Genomic DNA, 27,978 nt, shown 5'->3' on the forward strand with positions numbered 1-27,978 from the left:
GCAGCTATAAAGGACTGAGACATGTAGCTAGTAACAATTTTTTTAATCTAAAATTTTTGAATGGCAAAAATAGAACAGAATTTTAAAAACAATGATACTTTTGTCAAAAAATAAAATAACAAACTAGTAAATGAGTACTGGTACTCATTTGCTTTTATTTTGAGTTTATTCTTCCATAAGTAGGGAGAGAGAAAGATGTAGAGTTTTCTTCTCCTAAATGCTAAACACCACCATTTGTTAACTAGTCTGTCATACCCACCCAGATTTGATTGCACGTACTGGGGACTGTTTCATATGAATCCTTCGTTCTGTATCTGGTTGTTTATTCTGTTTCGTAGATAACGTGTGTGTGTTCTCACACAGGCGCCTGTTCCTTAACCGTGGCTAGGCCATTTTGTTGATTTCTACAATTGATTATAGTGCTTTTCTGCTTCAAATTGGGTTTACACGGAGCAAGTTCCCAGCGCCTTAGAGAACCAGGAGCCACATGGGAACAGCAAAATCAAGAAGGGACCACTTCGCAGATGTGTTAGAGGAGCTAAATAGGAAAAAAAGAAGACAAGAGCACCTCATGTAAACTAATTTTAAAAAGAAGCAGAGTGCAGTGCCCGAGATTTTTGTTTTCGACATTGAGGGAGGTGGATGTCTGTATTTGGTTTTTGTTTAAATTCAAAGCCATTAAAGCATTCCTACCACAAGGAAGAAGAAAATGCGTTTTGTCTCTCTGCCAGCAGTAACATAATTTTGGTCTTCAAAATAAGTGTCTTGGGACCTGAATTCCCTGTGGGTAAAGAAAATTCCCAGCCCATGTGTTGTGGCGGAAATTTCATTGTTTCCTGAGTTATTTCCTTCCATGCTTAGTGTGGGGGAAATGACCAAATGTATAGATTGAGATTCTTTTTCAAAAACATTACTTGATGCTGATGATTTTTATTATGATTTTAGGTGCTGCAGGAGGCTTCTCACATGCTTCGGGATATCTTCAGGGAAATCTGCTCTATTTAAGGTAAGTCCTTTCGCAGAGATACTTTATTCTTATCAATTGGCCAACCCCGTGCATTGGTATAGTTTTATAAAGTGTTAAAACTGCTGTCTGTTATGCTGTCTCATTTCATCTTCACTGTGGTTTTGCAAGGCAGGTGTGAACAGTGCCCGGTCCTAATATTCCCATTCCTGTCTGCTTTTTCCTCCTGGTAGCTTGGTGAGGTGATGGTTGGGGCCCAGAGGAGGAGCCGAGTAGCTGGGTTTTTTTTTTTTAATCATATTGGACCTTATAGTGTGAATTCTCATTCATTCACACTGGTTTGCTTCATAAATCTTTTCTTAGTGTGATATGAGGGGGTAAGTGCTGTGTAAGGAATTAATGTAGAAACTTCTAGTGGTCTTTTTTTTTTAAACTTTTATTTTAAGTTCAGGGTTCCTGGCCAGGTTTGTTTCGTAGGTAAACTTGTGTCATGGGAGTTCATTGTACAGATTATTTCATCACCCAGGTATTAAGTCTAGTATCCATTAGTTATTTTTCCTGATCCTCTCCTTCTTCCCAACCTCCACGCCCCAGTAGGCCCCAGTGTGTGTTGTTCTCCTCTCTTCCCCATTGTTTCCGTGTGTTCTCATCATTTAGCTCACATTTGTAAGTGAGAATATGTGGTATTTGGTTTTCTGTTCCTGTATTAGTTTGCTGAGACTAATGGCCTCCAGCCCCATCCATCTTCCTGCAAAGGACATGATCTTGTTATTTTTTATGGCTACATCGTATCCCACGGTGTATATGTACCACATTTTCTTTATCTAGTCTGTCATTGATATCTCTAGTAGTCTTTGAACTGAAACTGGTTGGTGGTTTCTGGAGCCCTCCATGGTTGGGAAGCAATTGTTCTAGCATGAGATAAAGTAAACTTTGGTTGTAGATTATTGTTTTTCATTTTTGGTTGTCCTTGGGGGGGTTGTGTGATCCCAAGTAGTGTATATGAAGTATCCTGGGCAGAGACACAGGGTTCTTCTGCGGGTCTTAGGTGATGCTCTTACTCGGTAGCTGTATCATGGCACACCAGGATGTATCATTTCTGTTCCTGACCAGCTGCAGAACTTGGGACAGGTTAGTTAATCTTTGTTTCCTTCTCTTCATTTGTAAATTATGTAGATTGGTCTAACCTGGTCATGCCTCTACTTTAAAATTTTGTGGAATAGGAAAAAAAATGTCAGGACCTATTTCTATTTTTTTTTTGGCTATATATAAAGAAAGTTGATGATTAAAGCTGGATAGGTGAATGAGGGTTCACTATATATTTACATACTGTTCTTTGTATTTTGTGTGTGGAATTTTTAATAATCAAAGATTTATTTTCACAAAATAACTACCATCTACTAATATAATTTTGCCAAAGAGAAAATAATACTAAAAGAATAGGATTATTCCTAAACTTGTCCTTAGATTGTACGTATTTAGCATTATGAAAATGCTGTTTATTTCCTATGTCTTCCTCATTTCTCTGTAGTCCAGTGACTAGCAGCCATAGACTAACCAAAATTGGTCTGAGAACTGGTGTTTGGGAAATACTGGGGCACATGACTGCTGAGGGCTGTTCTGCCTCTAAGACTGTATCATTCCTGTGAAGCAGGAAAGAAAGGTACTTTACCTGTACATTGCCTGTTTCCAGAAAATGCTGAGACAGCTGGCATGGTCAAACTAGAGAGGTCAGAGGGCCAAACAGAAGGGATTCTATTGGGAACCTTGAGTAAAAATGGCCCATTTATGCAAATATCCGGTTTAGCTTTGAGTTACACCATGGTCAAGGTAAGGACAAAACTTGACAGTTTTAAGTACCTGATGGAAGTGTACAGACTCCTTCCTTCCCACCATTGTGGGGCAGCCTCTGGCCAGGTGTGATCTGACAGATAAGTATCTGACTGGCATGTGGGGATGCTGAGAGCCAGGGGTGAGGCGGGTAGAATACCGGACTCCAAGGAGACCACTGCATACCTTGGGCGTGAGGAGCTCCAGGCTGGGTGTGGAGGTCGAGGGCACAGCTCAGAGTTCCGAGCTGATGGCAGTGGGATCAGGTGTGCTCAGGATGGAGAAGAGCTTGCCTGAACAGAGGACCGTCTGAGAATCCAGGGGTAGATATTGTCCTTTGAGGACTCCCAGAGAGTGCTGAGTGGTCTGATCTGGCTAAAAGACCTGGGGCACAGTGGCCAGGAAACACATCAGATCTATGCCTTTACCAAGACTTCAGATCTGAAAGGGGTGTTCCGGGTGGATTCTTAAGCCGTCATCTGTGGGAAATGGAAAACTGTGCTTTCTGTTTACTTCTCCTTGGGGTATGGGGATGTGTATAAGGAGGAGGGTGAGAGGAAGACAGAGGGAATAAAGGACTGAATTATTTAGCACAGTAAAATGATGTGGGGAAGAGCAGCAATACCTGTTCCAAGAAGCCTGCACAATCCTAGCTGCTTCTGAGAGAAGTTACGTGTACTCTGCGTTGATTGGAATGTGGTGGTTCAGTCCTTTGGAATTCTCCCTTAGTGATTTCTGGCTTTCATTTGTCTTAACATTCTGATTTTCTGGGAAACGTAAATGAAATTTGACAGACTTACCTAGTTGTTTTCTGTTGTGTCAACTCTTGGTTTACTGCCTAATTGGTATGCTTCACATGGGTTTCCTCTACCCGGGAATATTTATTCTCTTCCCTTTTTAGGAAAAAGCTGTATTGAACAACAACAGAAACATTTGTTTTAAATGTATAGTAATATGAGAGATTACCCGAAGTCCTAACATGTCTGAAAGTATATAAAGTCTGAATAAATGCTAGCAGGAGCTTTTATTTTGACATAAACCAGAGGAAGGAGAATTGCTTTAAGTGATGTGGACCAGTCCAAGTCTGAATAAAAGTTAATGAATGAACAATGTAACCAATCAATCATGTTCTTGAGTCTTTCATAGGGCTAAGACATTCTGGATGAGATCTTGTAGGGATGAGCAATTGAGAATTTGAGACGGCCACGCTTTGCAGGAATAAACGTGATGCTTTAAAGAGTTACATGTGTTCATGGATGTGTATGCATGTGAGAAAAGAGAGATTGATAGATGGGGTAGGGGAATGATAAATGATTTGTTTAGCATTTTACGTAATGACTTGTGATATATTCTGGATTTGAGATTAAATGCAATATTCTGACCTTATCTCTGTGTTCCCTGAAGGCTTGTAAGAAAAATATTTTAAAATCTATTTGTAATGAAAAATATTGTTTTTGGCTCTCAGGGAATTTTTAGTTCCCACTGCTGTTTAGGGAGAATTGTTGAATCTGTGAAGTTCAAAGGAGGATCTTTGCAGTTCTTTGTCATTCTGTACCAGTCATTTAAGGGCTATGACGTCAGTGAAGAGAAGTTGTTCCATGCTTCCTTTACTTCATTAAAAATGTAACCTGTTATGCACTTTTGTCTTCCTGCCACCCTCCATTAGCTGATTCTTTGGATTATGCTTCTTGATGACTGCAGGCATCATTTGCTCTCCCACCTGCAGGCTCCCTGAGTGACTGAGAGTCCTCCTTAGCACTGTCAGTCAAGATTCCTGGACCTCGGCTGCGCTCCTCACTCTGCTGTTTGTGCTTAGTAAATGTTTCAGAACAACAATAACAATTTCCAGGCTATTTTTCATAATTAAACTTACTAATCCATGGTATAATAGGGTATGCTGTTTCCTTGCATTTTTTGGCTAATTATGTTCATCAGTTAATTTCTTTCCACATTAAGAAGCCCTCCTGGAGAACTCAAGATTTGAGACTTTTCTGTGTAAGAATTGATTGGATTTCATGGACTCGATGATTCTAGAATACATTTATCTGCAATTGAGTATTTTTCTGTAGAACTTGAACCTTTAAAAACAATCACTTTTCTTTTTTAGCTGCGAAATTCCATACTGTGAAGATCTAAAATGGCCATTAAAGCCATTCTATTCTGTTTACAACAAATCAGAATTGGACAGCTTTCCAAATCCATAAAATAACTAGTGTACTACTTATAGAGTGTAAACATGACTTTACCAAGATTAAAATAAACACATGTAAGGCCAGCTGCAGTGCTGTCAACACACCACTATAAAGCCTGATAAACGTTGAGGAAAATCCTGCTGCTGTGATCTAAACAATAATCTTATGGAGGATCTTTTATTTAAAAAATGTAAGTCAAAATATTGTATGCAAATGGCTAAAAATAAGAAACATCTGTATGAAACCACAAAAGACCCTGAATAGCCAAAGCAATGTAGAGCAAAAAGAACCAAACTGTGGAAGCATTACACTACCTTACCTCAAAATATGCTGCAAAGTGATAGTGATTGAAACAGCATGGGTACTGGTATAAAAACAGACACACAGACCAGTGGAACAGGATAGAGAGCCCAGAAATAAATCCACACAGTTATGATCAATTGATTTTTATTGTTATTTGTTTGTTTTGGAGACAGGATCTCTCTCTGATACCCAGGCTGGAGTGCTGTGGTGAGTCATGACTCACTGCAGCCTTGACCTCCTAGGCACAAGTGATCCTTTCACTGTAGCCTCCTCAGTAGCTAGTACTACAGGCGTGTGCCACCATGCCCAGCTAATTTTTAATTTTTGTGGAAAGAGAGGGTCTCCCTATGTTGCCTAGGCTGGTTTCAAACTCCTAGGCTCAAGTGATCCTCCCACCTCAGCCTCTCAAAGTGCTGGGATTACAGACGTAGCCACCATGCCCATCTTGCCCACCTCAATTGATTTTTGACAAAGGTGCCAAGAACCCACAATGGGGAAAGGGCAGTCTCTTCAATAAATAGTGTTGGGACAACTGGATATCCACGTGCAGAAAAATGAAATTAGACCATATCTCACATCATATACAAAAATCATCTCAAAATGGGTGAAAGACATCTATGTAAGACCTGAAACAGTAAAACTGTTAAAAGAAAACATAAGGGAAAAGCTCTGTGACATTGGTCTGGGCAAGGATGTTTTTGGATATAAACACAAAAGTGCAGGCAATGAAAACAGAAATAGACAAATGGGATTACATCAAACTAAAGCTTCTGCAAAGGTTAGGAAACAAGAGTGAGGAGACAGCCTGCAGAATGGGAGAAAGTGTTTGTAAATCATGCATCTGATAAGGGGTTACTATGCAAAATATATGAAGAACTCAAACAATAGTAAGAAAACAAATAACCCTATTAAAAATGAGCGAAGAATCTGAATAGACATTTCTCAAAAGAAGATACACAAATGGCCAACAAGTATATGAAAAAATACTCAACATTACTAATCATCAGGGAAGTGAAAATTAAAACCACAATGAGATAGTACCTCACACTTGTTAGGATGGCTATCATCAAAACAATGAAAGATGGGCTGGGTGTGGTGGCTCACGCCTGTATCCCAGCACTTTGGGAGGCTGAGGGGGGGGATCACTTGAGGTCAGGAGTTTGAGACCAGCTTCGCCACGTGGTGAAACCCCGTCTCTACTGAAAATACAAAAATTAGCCAGGCGTGGTGGTGGGTGCCTGTAATCCCAGCTACTTGGGAGGCTGAGGCAGGAGAATTGCTTGAACTTAGGAGGTAGAGGTTGCAGTGAGCTGAGATAGCGCCATTGCACTCCAGCCTGGGTGTAGACTCCATCTCAAAAAAAAAAAGGATGAAAGATAACAAGTGTTGGGGAGGATGTGGAGAAAAGGGAATGCTTGTACATCACTGGAAAGAATGTAAGTTAATATGGTCATAATGGAAAACAGAGACTCCTCAAAAAATTAAAAATAGAACTTCTATATGCCCTTAATCCAACATGTTGAAGAGATGTCTACACTCCCATGTTCATTGCAGCAGTGTTCACAGTAGCTGGGATATGGAATCAACATAAGTGTCCATCATTGGATGAATAGATAAGGAAAATGTGGTATACATACACAGTGAAATACTATTCAGCCTTCAAGGAAATTGTCATTTGTAGCAACATGGATGAACCTGGAGAGCATTACATTAAGTGAAATAAGGTAGGCATAGAAAGACAAATACCAATGTTCTTAGTTACATGTGGAATCTAAAAAAGTTGAACTCAGAAAAGTAGAGAGAGGTGGTTACCGGTGCTGGGGAGATGTTGTTCAAAGGATAAAAAGAATAAGTTCAAGAGCTCTGTTGCACAGCATGGTGACTCCAGTTAATAATGTATTCTTGGCCAGGCGTGGTGGCTCACGCCTGTAATCTCAGCACTTTGGGAGGCCGAGGCAGGTAGATCACAACGTCAGGAGATCGAGACCACGGTGAAACCCCGTCTCTACTAAAAAATACAAAAAAATTAGCCGGGCGCGGTGGTGGGCGCCTGTAGTCCCAGCTACTCGGGAGGCTGAGGCAGGAGAATGGCGTGAACCCAGGAGGCGGAGCTTGCAGTGAGCCGAGATCATGCCACTGCACTCCAGCCTGGGCGACAGAGCGAGACTCCATCTCAAAAAAAAAAAAAAAGTATTCTTGAAAATTGCTCAGAGTAGATTTTAAGCGTTCTCATCACAAAAAAAATACGTGAGGTAATACATATGTTAACTAGCTTGATTTAGTCATTATAAAGCCGGGTGCAGTGGCTCATGACTGTAATCTCAGCAGTTTGGGAGGCCAAGGTGGGTGGATCACCTGAGGTCAGGAGTTCGAGACCAGCCTGGCCAACATGGCAAAACCCCGTCTCTACTAAAAATACCAAAACTAGCCAGGCGTGATGGTGCGTGCCTGCAGTTCCAGCTACTCTGGAGGCCGAGGCACACGAATGGCTTGAACTTGGGAGGTAGAGGTTGCAGTGAGCTGAGATCGTGCCACTGCACTCCAGCAGCCTGGGCAACAGAGCAAGACGCTGTCTCAAAAAAAAAAAATAATAATAATAATTATGAATTTTAAGTCAAAGTATTGCATGCAAATGGCTAAAAGTAGGAAACATTACAGAAAAGCTTAGAGTGAAAAGCAACAGCATCTTGCCTTCCTTCACTTATTTCTACTTCTTAGAGCAACTACTTTTTTTCCTGTAGATCGTTTTTCCTTCTTTTACGGTGGCTTCCACATGTATAAACATGGTGCTTGCAACTCAGCTCCTCACTTTGTCAGTCTTAAAGGTTGTTTCATGGTGGCTTGTTGGGATGGCAGATCATGCTGTTAGTTCTCTCTAACCATCCCCATCTCCCTGCCTCCCTAGAGCTGATTCTTGCTTTCAGTCCTGCTGTTCCCCTCTGCACCCTCAGATGACACAGGCAGCCAGCCTTTTTCTTTTTCTGTCTCCTAGACACACTATTTCTTGTCTCCCACCAACAGGCTCCCAGTCCAACCCCTCAATTTCAGGCAGCTGTACCTTTAATTTTATGTTCTCAGGGTCTGTAATACCTATATTCTGTTCTTCAGTCTCACTCAGTAAAGGTTTCCATGATTTTATCTCTAGATTCTGAATGTTAAAAACCAATAAGTGGTATTTCCTCTATTATGATTAAGTAGATGCTGTTCCCATCGGAACCTAGTTGTAGAGTGGGATTCTAATCCTCAGAGCCTGAAGTCCTCACCCTTTTGCCCCTCAGTGGAGTATGTTTAAATGGATTCCCCTTTTATACTGCAGCAGCTGTCTTGAAGCTAGCCTCCAGTTCTTCTAGGTTCTCAGTCACCCCATCGTCTCTCTCAGGAGCCCGCTTTGTTTCTGGAGGTCTTGCTCTCACAGCCCGCCCTCCTTGGTCAGGACAGGTTGATCTCTAGGCACGCTGCACAGGGCTCAGCAAATGCTAGTGGCCAAGGAAAGCTCGTGATTACTACAGCTTGAGCATTCCTCATCCAGACTGCTTGGGTCCAGAAGTGCTTCAGATTTCATTTTTTTTTTTTTTCCCAGATTTTGGAATATTTACATATACATAATGAGATGTCTTTGGGATGGGACCCAAGTCTATACATGAAGTTTATTTACGGTTTACATATACCTGATACACATAGCCTGAAGGTAATTTTATACGTCATTTAAAGTAATTTTGTGTGTGAAATAAAGTTTTGACTGTATGTTGACTGTGACATGTCACATGAGTTCAGGTGTGGAATTTTCCACTTGTGGTGTCTTGGCAGCACTCAGAAAGTTTCAGACTTTGGAACATTTCAGATTTCAGATTTTCAGATTAGGGATGCTCAACCTGTATTGGAGAATCAGCCCAGGCTGTGGTGTCTTGGATGGGGCAGTGGCCTGATCTATAAAATTTGCCATCATTTGTTGAGGACCTGATGTCTTAGGCACCTACATCCTTGAAGCCTGGTGTCTCTTGAAATTCTCACACAAGCCTTGTAGAACAGATGTTATCACTGACATTTCACACACAAAGAAGTTAGACCCTGGGTGGGTGACTTCTGAGACATTTCCTGTAAGTGGGAAGTGCTTCTTGGATCCTGGGGCAGGCTGAGAGCATGGTGGTCGGCTGTGTTTTATAGGTGGGAAAAGACTTCTCTGTCTCTGCCACGTCTTGCACACATTCTTCCACAGATCTCTGTCTTTACCCCCAGAAAATCACTGCTGCTCTAGTAGAGTCAGCTCTGCCTCGTTCCCAGCCTTGTCCTTGTCGTGGGTGTGCCTTATGGCCAGGAGCTCATTCTAAATAATTCTGCTGTGCGTGGACGGGGGAACATCCTTCTCTGCTTGATGTTCCCTTGGTGAATTTGATGCGAGAAGTTGGACCTCTTACCCAACCCCGCTGGTGAATGGGAAAAGGTGTTTTATCAGTGACCATTATTGTATTTTCTCAGAGCCTGAAGTGTGTGTGTGTAAGTCAAGTACATTGGATTTTTTAGTGCCTCGTATATTTTTGTAGCTATTTTGGAAGAAAGTTTAGAAAGATAATTAAGTTTTCTCTCCATTCCTGACAGAAATGGAATTTTCTCTCAGGAATGGAGAGAAAATAGAAGTGTTCAAAGTAAATTCAGAATGGTGGTCTGAATAAATCTTTTAGTATCCTGGTATTTGTGAGTTACCTCCTATGGTAGTGACCGGATGGATGGCAGGTGCCCTGGGCGGTGGGACCTGTGCACAGTGTTGGTGTCCCTCCCATTCCTCCTCACTAGACAGAACTAGATGAAGCCTTGACCATGGAACCAGGAGTCTTTCCACAGACCTGTTACCAAAGAATTCTTCTCTGTTTTCCCCTGGAATAGCACATTGAGGATTGGGTGGCTGTGGGTGGAGTTCCTCCTTGTCACCTCTGTGTCAGGCCGAGGTGGTGGCATTAACACGTGCTGTCTCCGTGCAAATATGCTTCTTTTCCAAACATCTTGGCCAATGATGTTTATGCCCCCAAACAGGTATTGAATAAAAGGAAACATCTTTAGAGCTGGGCCTCAGTTACTTAAGGAGGAGACATTTGGCTTTAGTGAGGTCAAGTCTTAAGGGATAGAGGGGAGTCAATATTTAACCGGTTGCAGTGATGACCAAGGGTGATGTCCCACATTTAAACTTGATAGTGATAAGCAGTCCAAGGTTACCCTACCATTAACTTACAGTGATCTCACTCTGACTTGAAATTTTTTATATTGATTGGTTGTAAGGATGGGATAGAATGCTGAGCAAATAGACTTCTAATCTGTATGTGACAGCTTTTACTCTATTATACAAAGATCAGTAATCTTCACAGCTTTACAAATCCAGTGAAACCTGGATACAAATGATTTAGTGGCACAAATCTATTTGGAAAATTTAAATCTGAGGCAGACCCCAACCGTTCATCAAGAGAGGCAAACATCAGTGAAGTTTACAAAGCCTTTTTACCTGATCCTAAATATTTCCCAGATATGTTCTATATTCTTCAGTTTATTTATCTCTAAGGGATGAGGAGTGACTCAGTCTCTCCTGCAGGAGAACTTTTGGCTCTGGTGACCCAGGTGGTCCGGATGCTTGGTTTGTTTGCCTTCCCTTTGGAGAGGTTGTTGCCGGCACAGAGGGTGAGCTGTGTGAACTTGGGAGTGAGCACTTGCTGTCCGTGTTGGCCACTCTTCTCAGAAGTTTGGATTCAGAGGAGGTGGATTCAATACCCTAAACTAGGAAGGAAATACAAATTGACCGTGGAGGATACAATGACTTGGGCATTGTTCTGTTGTGTTTACATGTTTCCAAAAACACTGCAGTGCCGAGGGGTCTGTGGTAGATGACAAATGAGCAGAAAGAAAGTTGAGAGGAAGGAGGGGATATTGCTAGAGCGGGTAGAGCAGCTTTCCAAGAGGAGGTGAGATTTCCCGCTGAGTTAATGTGAGTTTTTGCTGCTTGTAGTTGAAAAGACTGAAAACAACAGTGGGTTATACAGGACAGAAGTTTAGTTTTCTCTCACCTGGAATGAAGTCTTGAGGAGGGCTGTTCAGGACTCATGGGAGAGCTCACAGAGGTTGTGCAGCAACTTGGGCTCTTTCCAGGATGAGTAAAATTTTGGTGCGGTGCAGTGAAACTTTACTTGGGATGAACTAAATTCAGCACATCAGGCAAAAATTTCTTATAGACAAAATTGCTCGTGAATACCCCTTAGGAAGGTGCCACATTAGAGGCCAGTATTCTGTCTCCCAGTGAGTCCAGCAAGTGGACTTTTCCTGCAGTGTTGGAGCAGCCTGCTGCTAAGTAGTTGGCCCCTGTGTTTAAGGACCATGTTTTCAACAATGGACTCATTCTCAGCATCAAGACAGGATCCCAAGAGGCACCGACAAGCCCAGGGCACTATAAATTCCTATATTCCCTCCCACGATCATGTGGGCTCACATGCTCACTGAGAGGAATGGGAATGGAACCGCCTGCCAGATTTGTTTATTCATAGTTTTAAAAAAGGAAACTTTCAAACATATTCAAAAGTGAAGAGAATTTTATAGAGAACTGTGCACGTATTACCCAAGTCCAAAGATGATTAATTCTAAGTCAGTCTTTTTTCTCACCCCTTCCCTCTTCCCAGCCATTGTTTTGAAGCACCTCTTTATTATTTCCTGTCACTATTTCAGTATATGTGTCAAATAGATAGAACTTAAAAATTATCTGCATTATCTTATTGTGCCAAAAATGTAAAAGTTATTAATGTTTTCTGAATATTATCCAATATCAAGCTAATGTTCAAATTTTCTCAATTGTCTTATTTTTTACGTTTCTTTAAATCAGGATCCAAATGAGACTTATTCATTGCAGTTAGTTAATACGTCTCTAATCTTTTTGTCTATGGGCTTCTTCTCTATCTCTCCATACCTTCTCTGACCCTTGTGATTTGTTGATGAAACTGGGTTGTTTATTTTTTAGAGCAGAGATTCTCAAACAGGGATAATTCTCCTTTCCAATCTTGATGTTCAGCAATATCTGGAGACATTTTTGGTTGTCACAACTGGGGGATGCTACTGACATTGAGTGGGTAGAGGCCACAGATGCTGTTAAACATGGTACGACCCATGGGATACCCCCACAACAGAAAATATCTGACCCAAAATGTCAGTTGTGCCAAGGTTGAGAAACCCCACTGCAGTTTTGTTCTACAGTCCAGATTTTGGTGGTTGCTTTCCCATTGTGCTATTTAACATGTTCCTCTCTTCCTTGTATTTTCTATGATTTGTTAGTTGAATCTCAAGGTTTGGTCAGACTCAGATCTCTTGGGGTATGTTTTTTATTTTGTTAGTTTGTTCTTTGGCAAGAATACACGTAGGCAGGCTACGTATTTTAATTGAGAAGCACATAGTAACTGTAGACTCTTTGATACATTATTAGCAGTTGATGATCATTGTCTATATCTCTTAATTCATTAGTGATTGCAAAATAGTGGTATTCTAATTCTGTCATTCCTACCTTGTTTATATACTGAATACTTACATAAAGAGGAACTTTATAACTTTGTACGCTCCTCATTTGCTCCTCATTTATTTGTTCACACTGAAATTTATCTTGGAAAGTCAGGATAAATATGTTCTTTTATTTTCAAGGCGGCAGCATCCAAAAGAGATCACTGAGATTTTATTTCTTTTTTTAGTGTAATTTAATTCATGTATTTCAATTTAATATACTTATTGATGCTCAGATTGTCCCATATTTGGCCAGTGGAATCTAAATTGGCTCCCGAGTCCTTTAGACATGACTCATGAATTTTTTGTATTTTTGTGTACTTTCTTGTGAGATCAAATGTTAGAGAATTGTCTTACCCATTTCCTGCCTCAGACTGAGATCTGCCAGTTGATCAAGGAGCCCTGGTTTCCTTGAGTATTTAGAAGGCACAATATAGAAACAAGGCATGTTTCTTGCTACTGTATTTATCATTGTTTCTGGATACTTACAGTGGACAGAACTAGGATGTGTGTGTAGATTATTAGTTCATACTGATACTTCCATGTGAAATTCAGATGGGCAGGATTTTTACTTAGTTTCATCAATTATATACTCTGTTCTTTCATCCGTGCCAAAAATCCAGTTCTCAATGATACCGTCATATTTTTTCATCTGCATTATCTCATGCTGCATACACAACAGTATATTTGAAAGATATTTTGAATAGGCCTTCTCTCTGTGATTGCGCCACCAACTGGATACATAGTTAGGTTCATTGGTTTTTATTTTATGTTTTTAGAGGTTCCTTTTTTCAGTTTCAATTTTAAATAATTATGTACAGTATTGTCAGGGTTCCAGAGTCTCATCTATGAAATCTTACTCTGTAGTCTCTTAGTCCATTTGGGCTGCTATAAACGGAGTGGCCTATAAACAACAGAAATTTTATTTCTCATAGCTCTGGAGGCTGGGAATTCCAGGATCAGGGCACAGGCCGATTAAGTGTCTGGTGAGGGTGCACTTGCTGGTTTACAGATGCAGCCGCCTTGTTGTATCCTTACATGGCAGAAAGGGAAGGGCAACTCTGGGGCCTCTTTTACAAGGGCACTAATTCCACGAGAGCTGAACCTTTATGACCTAATCACCTCCCAAAGGCCCCACCTCCAAATATCGCAGTATTGGGGATAAGGTTTCAGCATATGAATTTTGGGGAAACATTCAGTCTATAGCTAGAGGTGTTTGCTTTTTTGTTTTTTAATTTTTATTTTTATTTATTTATTTTTTGAGACTGAGTCTAGCTCTGTTGCCCAGGCTGGAGTGCAGTGGCACCATCTTGGCTCACTGCAAACTCCACCTCCCAGGTTCACGCCATTCTCCTGCCTCAGCCTCCCGAGTAGCTGGGACTACAGGTGCCCGCCACCACGCCCAGCTAATTTTTTGCATTTTTAGTAGAGATGGGGCTTCACCGTGTTAGCCAGGGTGGTCTCAATCTCCTGACTTCATGATCCGCCCGCCTTGGCCTCCCAAAGTGCTGGGATTACAGGCGTGAGCCACCGTGCCCAGCCAAGGTGTTTGGTTTTACCTCAGTTCTCTCTCCATCCTGTTTTCTCCCACCCCATAGGTAACAATGGAAAAAATTACGGTTTATCCTTGTAGTGTTTTTTTTTTTAAATGTGTGTAAGCAAATGTGTGCATACTTTTGTGTTTGTATCTCCTTCCCTTCTTAGTTAAGCAAGGCATACTCTCTGCACGTTTCTCTGCTCTGCTTTTTTCATTTAATTTCCCCTAATTCTTCTTCTGTAGTGGTATAGAGAGAGAGTCCTCACTCCTTTGTGCATCTGCTTCTTCCTCCATTATGTGGATTTGTTCTCCCTTATTCAACCTGTGCTGAATTGATGGACATTTGGGTAGTTTCCATCTTTTACAATTACAAATAGTTTTGTGGAGAATAGCCTTGATACTCTTAAAATCATTATTCTTTTTTAATCTCATGGAAGTTAAATGTGTATATGAGGTGACTCCTTTTGTAAAGACAAAGGATGTCTACGGACTATTGGGATTGAACAGAGCTTTGGAGCAGGAAAGGAAAAGGGAGTCACGTTTGGGAGAAATAGAGAAGGACGTTTCGGTGGAATCTACGTTATGTCTTCAAGTAGCCATAAATAAGGCTTATAGGAAGGTCTGTTAGATATTTTGATGACCTGTATTGCTAGGCCAAAGGCTATGGATTTTACGATGTAGGCCAGAGGTTAGCAATCTTTTCTGGCAAAGGACTCAACTACAAATATTTGAGGCTACTGCCTATGTTGCAGCTATTCAACTCTGCTGTTGGCACACAGAAAGCAGGCATAGACAAGTCATAAATGGGTGTGGCTGTGTTCCAATGAAACTTGATTTATGGACACTGAAATCTGAATTTCATCTAATTTCTATGTATCATGAAATATAATTCATTTGGGTTTTTTCCTTAACCCTTTAAAATTATAAAAACCATTCTTAGCTTTTGAGCCATAGTTTGTCAACCTGTGCTCTAGGCATTTGGGAGCCATAGAAAATTCTTGCACATATGAGGGAGCTGCTCAAAAGGGTTGTCAAGGCGGGTCATGGTGGCTCTCAACTGTAATTCAGCACTTTGGGAAGCTGAGGTGGAAGGATTACTTGAGCCTAGGAGTTAGAGACAATCCTAGGCAACAAAGTGAAACCTCATTTCTTAAAAACAAACAAAAAATACCACACACAAATTAGCTGGGGGTAGTGGGTAGTGGCATGAACCTCCCGTCGCAGCCACTTGGGAGGCTGAGGCAGAAGATTCGATGGTGCAGTGAGCCATGATTGAGTCACTGCACTCCAGCCTGGGTGACAAAGTGAGACCTTGTCTCAAAAAAAAAAAAAAGAAAAAAAAGGGTGGGGGACGATTGTCAACAGTGTATTAAAGAGAGTTTCATAAGAGGGAAGGAGCCCAGGTTCAGGAGGGTGTTGGTGGTTGCAGTGTGTAGCTGGAGGGATGGAGGGAGGCTGTGGGAGTGGAAAGTGGATTTCTTCTCTTCTTCTTCTTCTTTTTTTTTTTTAAATTATTTGAGATTACGGAACTATTGGGAAGCATGGAGCTCATATTATTCGATAAGGGATTTATATTAATCTCTCAAAGCTGTGTTCTCTTATTTTCCACAGATTATACACAGACCCAAACCTACCATCCTGTAACGTGTAGACCTAGGGCAAAATTTTCTCATTATTTGCCACTGCCTCCGCCTCCTCCTCCTCCTCGTCCTCCTCTTCCTCCTCCTTTCCCCCATTAAGAAACCCAAGACTGAGCCCCATCACAGGTGAACTTTTTGTATCAGCTGTCTTGTATGTCTTGTTTCTTACTACATTTGCAGGCTAACTGTTGAAAAAACAGTATTTTGTTTGTGGGAAGAAAATAAAAGGTGATGTAAATGAAAAGTGCATTTTCATATAATGGAAATTATTAGAGGAACTTTTAAAATGTCACTTAGATTAATGCAGACAAGGAGCTGAATATATTAGAAAGTAGGTCAAATTTTCTCATGTTTATGAATGAGGTGAATTACAGTGTAGGTTTAAGTTTATAAAATTGGGCAATACTGTAGTTTATATGAAATATCCTAGCCTAAATGGTATTATACTAAAATATAATTAAAATAAATTGAGTTTGTTTCCCTATCCTTTGTGGCTGAGTATTTTATACCTAATATTTTACAAATTTAATAAACTAGTAAAAGCAATGAGCTTCTTGTTGTTATTCACATTTCCTGTATTGGACACAGAAGCTACTCTAGGGAATTAAAGCTGGAGTCGATTTAATCCATGGGCAAGTGAATCAGGAATCTTTGGCAGTTTGGGAGGAACAGGCTTTGGGCTGAGCTTCCAGTCTACTCGCTATCCCCAGCACCATCTTTTCCTACCAGAATAAGGGAAGTTAAGCTGTGACTGCTGCTATGAGAGGCTGTTGAATTGAGAATCTGGTACTTGACCTGCCAGCTCAGACACACGCCTCCTCCATGAGGAGATCTTGCTTCTTGTGGGTAACCTTGTGCTCTGCCTTTCTTCCTTGTGACTGGTTGAACACCAGAGTCACCCATAAGCCCATGTCATTGGTGTATCTAAGTCACATTGGACACCATAGCAGCAAAGAGATCTGGGCAATCAATATACGATGTTTAGACCTGCAGCCTCCCCAAGCTGCAAGCGAACTACCCTTCCCATCTTCATGAAATGCCTCTTCAGATGTGCGTGGTACCACAATCAGGGGCAGAAGGGCAGTCTGTCAGTATTTCCCTTCTTTAGATACATTTCATGTGATACATTTTGATAGACTTTTCTAGAGGTAGTAGTGTTACACCAGTGTCACTAGTTAAGTAGTGTTAGTCAATAGTGCTAGTGGTGACTGAGAGAACCTAATAAGAAGACAGTGTTTACCATTTCAAAAAGATTTTTTTTTTTTTTGAGACGGAGTCTCACTCTGTCGCCCAGGCTGGAGTGCAGTGGCGTAATCTCGGTTCACTGCAACCTCCGCCTCCCAGGTTCAAGCAATTATCCTGCCTCAGCCGCCCAAGTAGCTGGGACTACAGGCATCCGCCACCATGCTTGGCTATTTTTTTTTTTTTTTTTTTTGTATTTTTAGTAGAGACAGGGTTTCTCCATGTTGGTCAGGCTGGTCTCGAATTCATGACCTCAGGCGATCCGCCCACCTCCGCCTCCCAAAGCACTGGGATTACAGGCGTGAACCACCATGCCTGGCCTAAAAAGATATTTTTTTTAGGTTGAAATTATTGTAAATAATACCAGGAAAGGAATGCGTGTGGTTTAACAGTAAAAGAGTTTAGTGATGGTAGAATCCAGCTAGGCCTAATAGTATTTGATTTCCCCCATGGAGGATGATGAGTCAGAACATGTTCCTGGTCATCCATTACTGAAGCTTTTATTGTGCTAACCCAAGTATAAGGTCGGCGATACAGCATTCCTTCACCCCAGTATTGCTGGCTGACTTCCTAACCACCAGACACTGCCTTTTTTCATCTGGATAAGAACAGTCATTCACAAGTAACTGGGAACGGTACTTCAAATAGAAGGCCATTGATTTTGAAATTGGGCAGACTTGGGTTGAAGCCCTGACTCCTACCACTTTAATAGCTGTGTAGATTGTAGTGTCAGTCTTTCTATAGCTGTGTCATCTGCCGTGTAGCGTGGAGTGAAGTGAATAGCACCCTCCTCGCAGTGTTTGTTGTAAGGTGATGCTCAGCGCAGGCTTGGCACAGAGCAAGTGCTCCACAGTGGGCCACTGTTGTTGTGTGGTCCCCATCACTACCTCCGCCGCTGCCACCATCATCATCATCCTCCTCCTCACCGTCACCACCACCGCTGCCTGTAGTCCTCTGTCCCTTCCTCATCTCCAGATGAGTTTTCCATATGGTTGGGCCACTCATGCCTCTTCACAGCAATAATTTTCTCCCCCATGATCCTGGGTCCCTTGGATGTTGCTTCCTTTTTGAGCTTGTGGGGCTCGCTCCTGCCCTTCAAGCGCCCTTGGCTTTCTATTAGACTTTGTCTTTCCTCTGGGGAAAAGATCTCTCTTCATGCTTAATAGGCATCAGAGCAGCCTTGGGTCACAGAAGTCATGGTAGCTTTCTATTTGTCATCCTGACAACAAGGCCTCTCTGAGGCTTGAAAGGATGATGCTAGCCCACCCGCACCACCTACCTTCTTAATTAGATTACTGATTCCATTTCCCTGATGGTTTTAAGCTAAAACAGCTTTATTCTGTTGCCTTTGGATTGTTCTTTCTTGACTCCATCTCTCCTTTGATTTGCAGCAGTACCTAAAGTAAAGTGGATGACAGTAGTTGGGAGCATATTGGCCACTATTCTTTAGCAAAGCCTCCACAATGGGTGTGTCATAATGGAGTTTAGAGAAAATATAAGGAATAATAAATGAAAGGTTGAAGAGGATCCCTCCTTTCAAACTGTCATGTACCAAGTGAGTTTCTGTAGAAGGGGCCCTTTTGGTTTTTAGCTGTGATTTTGTCTTCATTCCTTAGGGTTTATTTGACCCCTATGTGGAAAAGGCCCAATTTCCCCACTTCCCTGCTCTTTTGCGTGTGTGTGCAGAAGTCCATGTATGTGTATGTACGCACATACACCTCTCTTTTTGAGTTGACCATCCACACACCATGGGGAGTGCACCCACACATTAGTGGAATTGAGTCATGCTGTGGCATGCAACAGCCAGCTGTGGTGTGACTGCTGCCTGCTTGACTGTGAACAAGTGTTTTAGTTCTTTGCTAATGTCTAACCTCAAGGACCTTGAATTTGAGCTGCCAATTATTTTATGCAAACTCTCTCTGACATTTTTGTTAGGCTTTTGCCAAGGACATGAGTTGTATGTTTAATACTTTGGCATATCTGAAGATTTGAGTTTGTGAAATATTAAGTTGGTCTACTACCCCCACCCCCCGACCCCACCCCTGCATCTAATTGACTCTAATTGACATTCATTTATTCAACAAACATTTATTGAGCATCTACAAAGTGCCAGGCAGTCTGCTGGATGTTGGCAGCATTGTTGGAAAAGGAAAATGTGTTTATGTAATTGGTGCAGAGGGTTTAAGACAGAGAGTTAGGGTTGATAAATGGATTTTGGAATATCTAATAAGGGGTGGGAGTGGTGTTAGACTCCTCCCTAAGAATAGTGGGCATCCGTTATAGGATTTAAGTGTGGTGAGCTGTAGTCAGATTTGAATTTTCAGAAGTCCACTGGCTGGGATGTGGAGAGTACACTGAAGAGCGTAAGAAGAGATGTGAGGATCCTAGCTAGGAAGCTGTTGCAGAAATTTGGGCAGGAGACGATGGGATGGCAGTGTCGTAGAGGAGGAGGAAAGCACAGGTTTGAGAGTGATTTAGGAGTTAACATTGGTGTCAAGGATGACTCTCCGTTTCTGGTGTTGGGAGGTGGGTGGATTGTGGAGTTTCTGAGATCAGCGACACAGGAGGGAAGCAGGTTGGGAAGACATGGGGACAAGGGAGAGGTGATGAGTTTATTTTTGAATAAGATGAATTTGCTATGCTTGTGAAAGACCTTTCGGAGGTCGGGGGTAGACATGGGTAAGGGGTGCAAGGGAGAGATCTGGCTTCTGTGCAGAACTGGTGAATGCAAGGCCTGAGGGTACATGGGATGGACCAGGAGGAGCGGGGGACTAGGAGAGAACTTGAGGAGATTATTTCTAAACGAAGGAAAGCCTGTGGGATTAGGGGTGGAGTGGCGCTGGGACCAGACAGAAGTCAGAGGAGGGATTAGATGGGTAATAGGAGGTCTGTTTGGGTAGAGAATTCCCATAGGCATTGAGGCTGTGCAAGGGAGCAGAGAGGCTGGGCACTAGCCTGGAGAGTTTGTGGGCTTGTGATGGTGGTGGTGGGGGGTTACATTAGGGATAGATGAAGAAACAAAAATGAATGTTCCTGCTGGGCCTCCTCCCTTGTCACACTGACTGTTCTATGTTACACAGCCTTAAAAAAAATACTTTAAAAGTTTTTGAAACAATCACAAACTTACAGAGAAGCTGAAAATACAGCACAAAAAAAGGTTTCTGAACCATTTGATTGTAAGTTGGTGACCTAATGCACAATCACCCACCATTTCTTTTATGTTAACAGGTATTTCCTACAAGAGGATATTCTTGAACACAGCCACGGTGCAATCATGAAAATTGCTATCATCTAATTCTCAGATGCCATTCAGATTTTACCAAATGTTCCAGCCATGTCCTTTATAATGAAAGGGTCAAGTTCAGAGACATGTGCTGCCTTAACTTGTCTTGTGCCTTTAGTCTCCTTCAGGCTGGAACAGTTCACAAGCCTTTCCTTGACCTTCATAACCTTGACCCTCTTGAAGGTGAAAGGCCAGTTATTTTGTAGAGTATCCCTCAGTTGAGGTTTATGTCTTTCCACATTCTTGAATTCAGCTGATGCGTCGTTGGCGGGAATATCACAGAAGGGATACCGTGTTCTTTTTGCAGCGCATCGTGTGGTGCCCAATCTAGATGTGTCCTGTTACCAGTGGTGCCCACCTCGTCACTTGACGGAGGTTTGACCGAGGTGGTCTTGGCTAGCTTTTGCCTCTGGAAAGGTTATTCTCTTTGTGGAGGGGTCCTTTGAAACTATGTAGCTATCCCATCCCTCGTGAAAATTTCATTTTATTTATGCATTTATTTATACCAGTGTGGACTCATGTTTCATATTTTATTCGTCAAGCTATAATGTTACTATCATTATTTTGACGTTTGAATTGTTCTGGATTTAGCCAGTAGGCGCCCTTTCAAACTATGTGCTTTCAATCCATCTCCAACATTCTTTGAACAATTCTTTACTTTCTGGCATAATAAGACCTACCAGGCTTATCTTGTACTTACCCTGCTCCAGCCTTAGGAGAGGGTGCCATGGGCTCTCCCACAGAGCCCTGATTTCTTTTATTGCAAAAAAGATAATCAGAAGTCAAGATCTGAGCACTAAGTATGCTCTTTGCTATTGGATATCACTCATCATAGACTACCTCAGTGGACAGAGCTAAGGAATTCCATTGATTCTTGTTATTTACAGTAATTGTTTTATTCCAGTAGTTATATTCTATAAAGTATCTTCAAATACTGAATTAGCAAATAGCTCCTTAGGAGAAATACAGGCTGGGTTCCTGTAGGACTCTGGTCACAAAATTTTTGTCAGCTAGTCAGTACATAACCTTGTTTTATGTGTGTTTCTATTTAAAGATACCTTACTTAATATATATTGTTGATTCATTAACATTGAATTCATGGCCACCAGCCTGAACTAAGCTTATTTAACACATGCATTTTCTCTGTAAGACACATCACAGCCTCCTTCTGCTTAGGAATGCTAGACAGCACCTCAGCACTATGTTTAGGGGCCATTTTAAACAGCACAATCAACAAAAGGCAGAAGATGCAAAAAGCTTGGTACTAAATAAACTGTGAAACAGAGACATTTAGGAGACTGAAACAAGAAAGCTGAGTGCTGCTGGGTGACCTCAGCTGGGAACATGCAAGCCTGGCCGCTCAAATGTTTTGCTGTTCTGCACTTGTCCATGAGGGACTGCAAACATGCCAGGAGTATTGATTTTGGGGTCACAAGTAAATTTTAACAAGTGGATTTGCAAATACAGGATCTACAAATAATGAGGATCACCTGTGTATCTCTGTATGTGCACACTGCCTCAGAGCACACGCACGGGTGTGTCTAACTTGAAACCCAATGATTCACACCAGTACTTCACATTCCAACTTAACATGATGGGCTTCCTTCTAATTTTTCCCTTTTCTGGGCCACCATGGCACCCCCTCCTGCATCCCTTGCTGGCACCTGCCTGATATTTTCCCACCCGATGGCTCTAAGCCTGAGTTTCTCAGTAAGGGAAGAGCCGTGGGCAAGAAGCAAGAGGGATGTGATTAGGTCTTATGATGACATTTATGTTCTAGTGTGCTAACTTAAGATAGAGTGATATTAACATATTTATAAAGCCTCTTTATATCCTCATAATTTAAAATAATGCAAGTATCATCAAAATTAAGAAAAAAATGTTTAAGCTGGTGAGCCCCAATGATTGAAAACAACTGGCTTTATGTTACTGGTTTGTGGCGGTACCATGCCATCTGGGAAACAGAAGCACCTGCTGTTTTCTCTAGGCTCAGGTATGGATGCTGGGTATCATAGGAGTGTCAGGAGTATGTCCCTGGCTGGGACATCCACTCTTGTTGAAGTAGCCTGTTTCCTTTGATACACAGTAGTCCCCAGAGGGCAAGGGACGGTGATTTATTCAGTACTGTGTCCCCAGGGCTTGGCATATGAAGTAACTGGTGAACATTTGGGGACTTGACCACATCCCACCAAGTGGTCACCCAGCCTCTCTCTGAAGTCCTCTCCTTTTCCTATAGTACCTCTTTCTTTTCAGTTTCCCTAGAATCTCCTATCCTTCCTTCCTGCAAGAAGCCTTCCAGGCCCTCACTACCCAGAGGGATCATTCTCCCACAAGTTTCTCAAGCCTTTGGAGAGATTTTATAACCTAGTAGCTAAGACCATCAGCTTTGGAGTTACCAGAGCCACATTGGGTTCCCAGCTCTACCACTTACTAGCCACATGGTCAGGAGCCTGTCCTAGAACCTTTCCCCCTAGTCAGTTTAATAATATGTAAAATGGAGATAAGAATAATGGCTATCTCATGATTTTTGTGAGGATTAAATGAAACACCATTTTGGAAGTACCTAGCAAGTGGCTGTACATAGTGTTAGCAAAGATGTCAGTGGTGTATAATTATTATATGAGACTGTATGTGTCATGATTTTATGTAAAGTACAATCCCTTTCCCCAACTTGATGACTTCAAATTGGGGTAGAGACCTTGTTTCCTACTTCTTGCTTGTATCTAAACCCCCCACCCCCGCCCCGGCATCTACCTGCCCACCTCAGCTTAGTACAGTGCTTTGCAGCCAGTATTAAATATATGTTGATTTGTCATTGAACAATCTTCCTTCACTCTATGATCCTGTACATCATCTTGCTAATAGAGCAGTTTCCTTCCCTTTTGTCAGAGTGCTGGGGAGATGCTGATTATTTTTTCCATCCTTTCTTCTTTTTTGATTACGAATCAATATTCTGTATACCATGGTCAGTGTCACAGTCTGCTGCCTCTAGGAAGTGTTGTTTTCGTTGCTTTCTCCTTAATGCAGGTGCTATCCTTGGTCCCTATTGTACTCTTAGGCTTTCTGTAGACGGAAGAGGTGGCTGCAAAATTGCCCTCTGTTTTTACCCTTTCAGAACTATGACAACAAGCTCCCAGAAGTCTTAAAACACAACACATTGCTGACCTGGTTATCTTGTAGCCCTGGGGGTCTTTATGGTAAGGCCTTTTAGTAACTGGATTGGGTTTTGTGAAACCATAGCAGTCTGAGATACAGTGGATAATGAGCCTGCTTGCTCGTGAGATTTTTTTTCTTGTTGTCACCAGAAAAGCAATTTGTTAAAAATAAGCCATGTTCTTTGAAATAATGTCCCCTCACTTCTTAGGACTGACTTCTCCACTTAATAGGTGAGATCTGCTGGATTGAGTTAATCAACATCTATTCTGTCATTGCTCTGATGATTTTATGTTATGTAGAAATGTTGTATGAATTGAACATTTGCTCTGATGCTTTAGTGCAAAAAGATATTCCAGGGCTTATTAAATGATCTCTTTCTTAAAGATTTGTAATCCATTATCTTTGTGGTAGAACTGGAAAGAGATGCTAGAGATAGTTCACAGGATTATGTATTGTAAAACAAACAGCATTTAGGAATGTATAACTGGTAGCAGGGGATACAGGAGTAGTTAAGAGCTAGGGCAGTGTTCAGACTTCTGGGTTCAAATCCTGGCCCTACTGCTTCTTAAGTAGCTCAGTGACCATGGGCAATTTATTTGTCCTCAGTTTTCTTGCCTGTAAAATGGATTTGATGGTTCAATTTTAGTATCCACCCTTATAGGCTTGTTGTAGGGTATTTACAAGATGGATGGAATACATAGAATCAGGCATATGGTAAATACTCATTAAATGTATTTTGTTCTTTTTGATCTGTTTTGCCACTTTTATTGTAATCTGTGTTACAGGGAGAGGGCAGAAATTAAAAATACACCTTTGTAATTATTTTTTTTTTATTTTTTATTTTTTTCAGTTAAAACAGTTTATTTTTTTTTTTTTTGCCTTCAAGCATCTGTTTAACAAAGCACATCTTGCACTGCCCTTAATCCATTTAACCCTGAGTTGACACAGCACATGTTTCAGAGAGCACGGGGCTGGGGGAAAGGCCATAGATCAACAGCATCCCAAGGCAGAAGAATTTCTCCTAATCAGAACAAAATGGAGTCTCCTATGCCCACCTCTTTCTACACAGACACAGCAACAATCTGATCTCTCCTTCCTTTCCCCACACTTCCCCCCCTTCTTTTCAACAAAACCGCCATCGTTCCCATGGCCCGCTCCCGATGGTCGCTGTCTCTTCGGAGCTGTTGGGTACACCTCCCAGACAGGGCGGCCGGTCAGAGGCGCTCCTCATTTCCCAAACGGGGCGGCCGGGCAGAGGCGCTCCTCACTTCCCAGATGGGGCGGCCGGGCAGAGGCGCTCCTCACCTCCCAGACGGGGCGGCCGGGCAGAGGCGCTCCTCACATCCCAGACCATGGGCGGCCGGGTAGAGGCGCTGCTCACCTCCCAGACGGGGTGGCCAGGCAGAGGCGTTCCTCACTTCCCAGACGGGGCGGCCGGGCAGAGGCGCTCCTCACTTCCCAGACGGGGCGGCCGGGCAGAGACGCTCCTCACCTCCCAGACGGGGCGGCCGGGCAGAGGCGCTCCTCACTTCCCAGACAGGGCGGCCGGGCAGAGGCGCTCCTCACTTCCCAGACGGGGCGGCTGGGCAGAGACGCTCCTCACCTCCCAGACGGGGCGGCCGGGCAGAGGCGCTCCTCACTTCCCAGACGGGGCGGCCGGGCAGAGGCGCTCCTCACTTCCCAGATGGGGCAGCCGGGCAGAGGCACTCCTCACTTCCTCCCAGACGGGGTGGCAGCCAGGCAGAGGCGCTCCTCACTTCCCAGATGGGGCGGCCGGGCAGAGGCCCTCCTCACTTCCCAGACGGGGCGACCGGGCAGAGGCGCTCCTCACTTCCGAGACGGGGTGGCCGGGCAGAGACGCTCCTCACCTGCCAGGTGGGGCGGCCGGGCAGAGGCGCTCCTCACTTCCTCCCAGACTGGGTGGCAGCCAGGCAGAGGCGCTCCTCACCTCCCAGATGGGGCGGCCGGGCAGAGGCGCTCCTCACATCCCAGACGGGGCGGCCGGGCAGAGGTGCTCCTCACTTCCCAGACGGGGCGGCCGGGCAGAGACGCTCCGCACATCCCAGAGTGGGCGGCCGGGCAGAGGCGCTCCTCACATCCCAGACGGGGCGGCCGGGCAGAGGCGCTCCTCACATCCCAGACGGGGCGGCCGGGCAGAGGCGCTCCTCACATCCCAGACGGGGCGGCCGGGCAGAGGTGCTCCTCACTTCCCAGACGGGGCGGCCGGGCAGAGGTGCTCCTCACTTCCCAGACGGGGCGGCCGGGCAGAGGTCCTCCTCATCTCCCAGACGGGGCGGCCGGGCAGAGACGCTCCGCACATCCCAGAGTGGGCGGCTGGGCAGAGGCGCTCCACACTTCCTCCCAGACTAGGTGGCAGCCAGGCAGAGGCGCTCCTCAACTCCCAGACAGGGCGGCCGGGCAGAGAAGCTCCTCACCTCCCAGACAGGGCGGCCGGGAAGAGGCGCTCCTCACCTCCCAGACGGGGTGGCCGGGCAGAGGCGCTCCTCACTTCCCAGACGGGGCGGCCGGGCAGAGACGCTCCTCACCTCCCAGACGGGGCGGCCGGGCAGAGGTCCTCCTCACTTCCCAGACGGGGCGGCCGGGCAGAGGCGCTCCTCACTTCCTCCCAGACAGGGTGGCAGCCGGGCAGAGGCACTCCTCACTTCCCAGACGGGGCAGCCGGGCAGAGGTGCTCCTCACTTCCTCCCAGATTGGGTGGCAGCCAGGCAGAGGCGCTCCTCACCTCCCAGATGGGGCGGCCGGGCAGAGGCGCTCCTCACATCCCAAACGGGACGGCCGGGCAGAGGCGCTCCTCACTTCCCAGACGGGGCGGCCGGACAGAGGTGCTCCTCACTTCCCAGACGGGGCAGCTGGACAGAGGTGCTCCTCACTTCCCAGACGGGGCTCCGGGCAGAGACGCTCCTCACTTCCCAGACGGGGCGGCCGGACAGGGGCGCTCCTCACTTCCTCCCAGACGGGGTGGCGGCCAGGCAGAGGTGCTCCTCATCTCCCAGACAGGGTGGCGGCCGTAAAAATACACCTTTGTAATTATTTAGAATGGTCAACTTCTGTCCAGTTCCTAGGAAGTAGACAAACCTGTAGTTAGTATGTGTTGCATAGACAGGGGATCCCGTGTCCTGCAAAACACACATAGAGCTCGTGTGGAGTAAATGGAACTCGTGTACACTGCTGGTGAGAATGGAAAATGGTACAACCTCTTTGGGAAACAGTATGGCAGTTTCTTCCAAAAATTAATCATACACCTATCATGTGTCCCAGCAATTCTACTTGACGTTTACCCAAGAGAAATATATAAGCTACATCCTTGCAAAGACTTTCACGTGAACGTCCAAGGCAGGCCATTGGATACATGCACTCTTTACCGTGAGCTTTATTTGTAATAACCTCAAACTACCCAAATGTCCATCCACATGTGGAAGGATCAAGAAATCATGTTATGTCCATTCAGGGGACTAAGACTAAGCATGAAAGACAAAGACAAATGATCTATCAGTATATGCAACAGGAGGGATCAATCTCAAAATAATTATGCTGAGTAACGAAGCCAGGCCAAAAAAAAAAAAAAAAAGAGTGTATACTATAGAGTTACTTTTAAATAAAATTCTAGAAAAATGCAAACTAATTATAGTGACAGGAAACAGATGAGTGATTGCCAGAGGAGAGTGGAAAGCAAGAGTTGAGGGGGAGCTGATTTACAAAGAGGCATGGGAAAACTTTTGAAGCTAATGGCTGTGTTCATCATCGTGATTGTCAGGATGGTTTTACAGGTGTATACAGATTCTGAAACTTATTTGTGTTCTATAAATATGTACAGTTTATTGTATATAAATTATGACTCAAAAAATGAGTGCTTTTGAAAAATCAGGCTTACTGTACAAAAAACCAATAGGTTTTGCTGTGCTGCTATAGCACAAAATTCATCAGCTAATTTCCATAAACATTTCTGAATCATTTATTAGATATTTTGTTTTCTTTTGGAACTTGTAGTGATTTATTAGGATTTTGGGGGAACGATATGTCCAAGAGAATTTGAATTAAAAACTCTTCTGTCTTTTGATCAAATCCTCTGTGGCAGGTAAGGGATTTTGTAATCACTGCATTGACTTTATAATTAGTCATTACAGCATCAACTATCCTAAAAGTTTTTGTAAACTTTCAGTTTTGCTGATTGTATATCTAAATGGCCCTCTACTCCTTTAAAAAAAAAATTATAGTTTTCTCACTCTTTCCTCCCTTTCCTTCTTTCTATCCCGCCACCTCTCTGCTCAAAAGAACATTCACTTCTTCGTTGT

General features: G+C 43.4%; 1 protein-coding gene across 4 annotated transcripts in view; it reads left to right on the forward strand.

The window, feature by feature from the left end:
- The window catches only part of TLN2 (talin 2), a 453,126-nt gene that overhangs the window by 196,034 nt on the left and 229,114 nt on the right, over nt 1-27,978 (forward strand). For all 4 annotated transcript variants that reach the window (XM_024232426.3, XM_024232425.3, XM_063716677.1 and 1 more), the window contains one exon: nt 946-1,006. The gene's annotated coding sequence lies outside the window, so the exon portion shown is untranslated. The remainder of the gene's footprint in view (nt 1-945; nt 1,007-27,978) is intronic.

Source organism: Pongo abelii, chromosome 16 (assembly GCF_028885655.2).
Source record: "Pongo abelii isolate AG06213 chromosome 16, NHGRI_mPonAbe1-v2.0_pri, whole genome shotgun sequence".
NCBI classification, from domain to species: Eukaryota; Metazoa; Chordata; class Mammalia; order Primates; family Hominidae; genus Pongo; species Pongo abelii.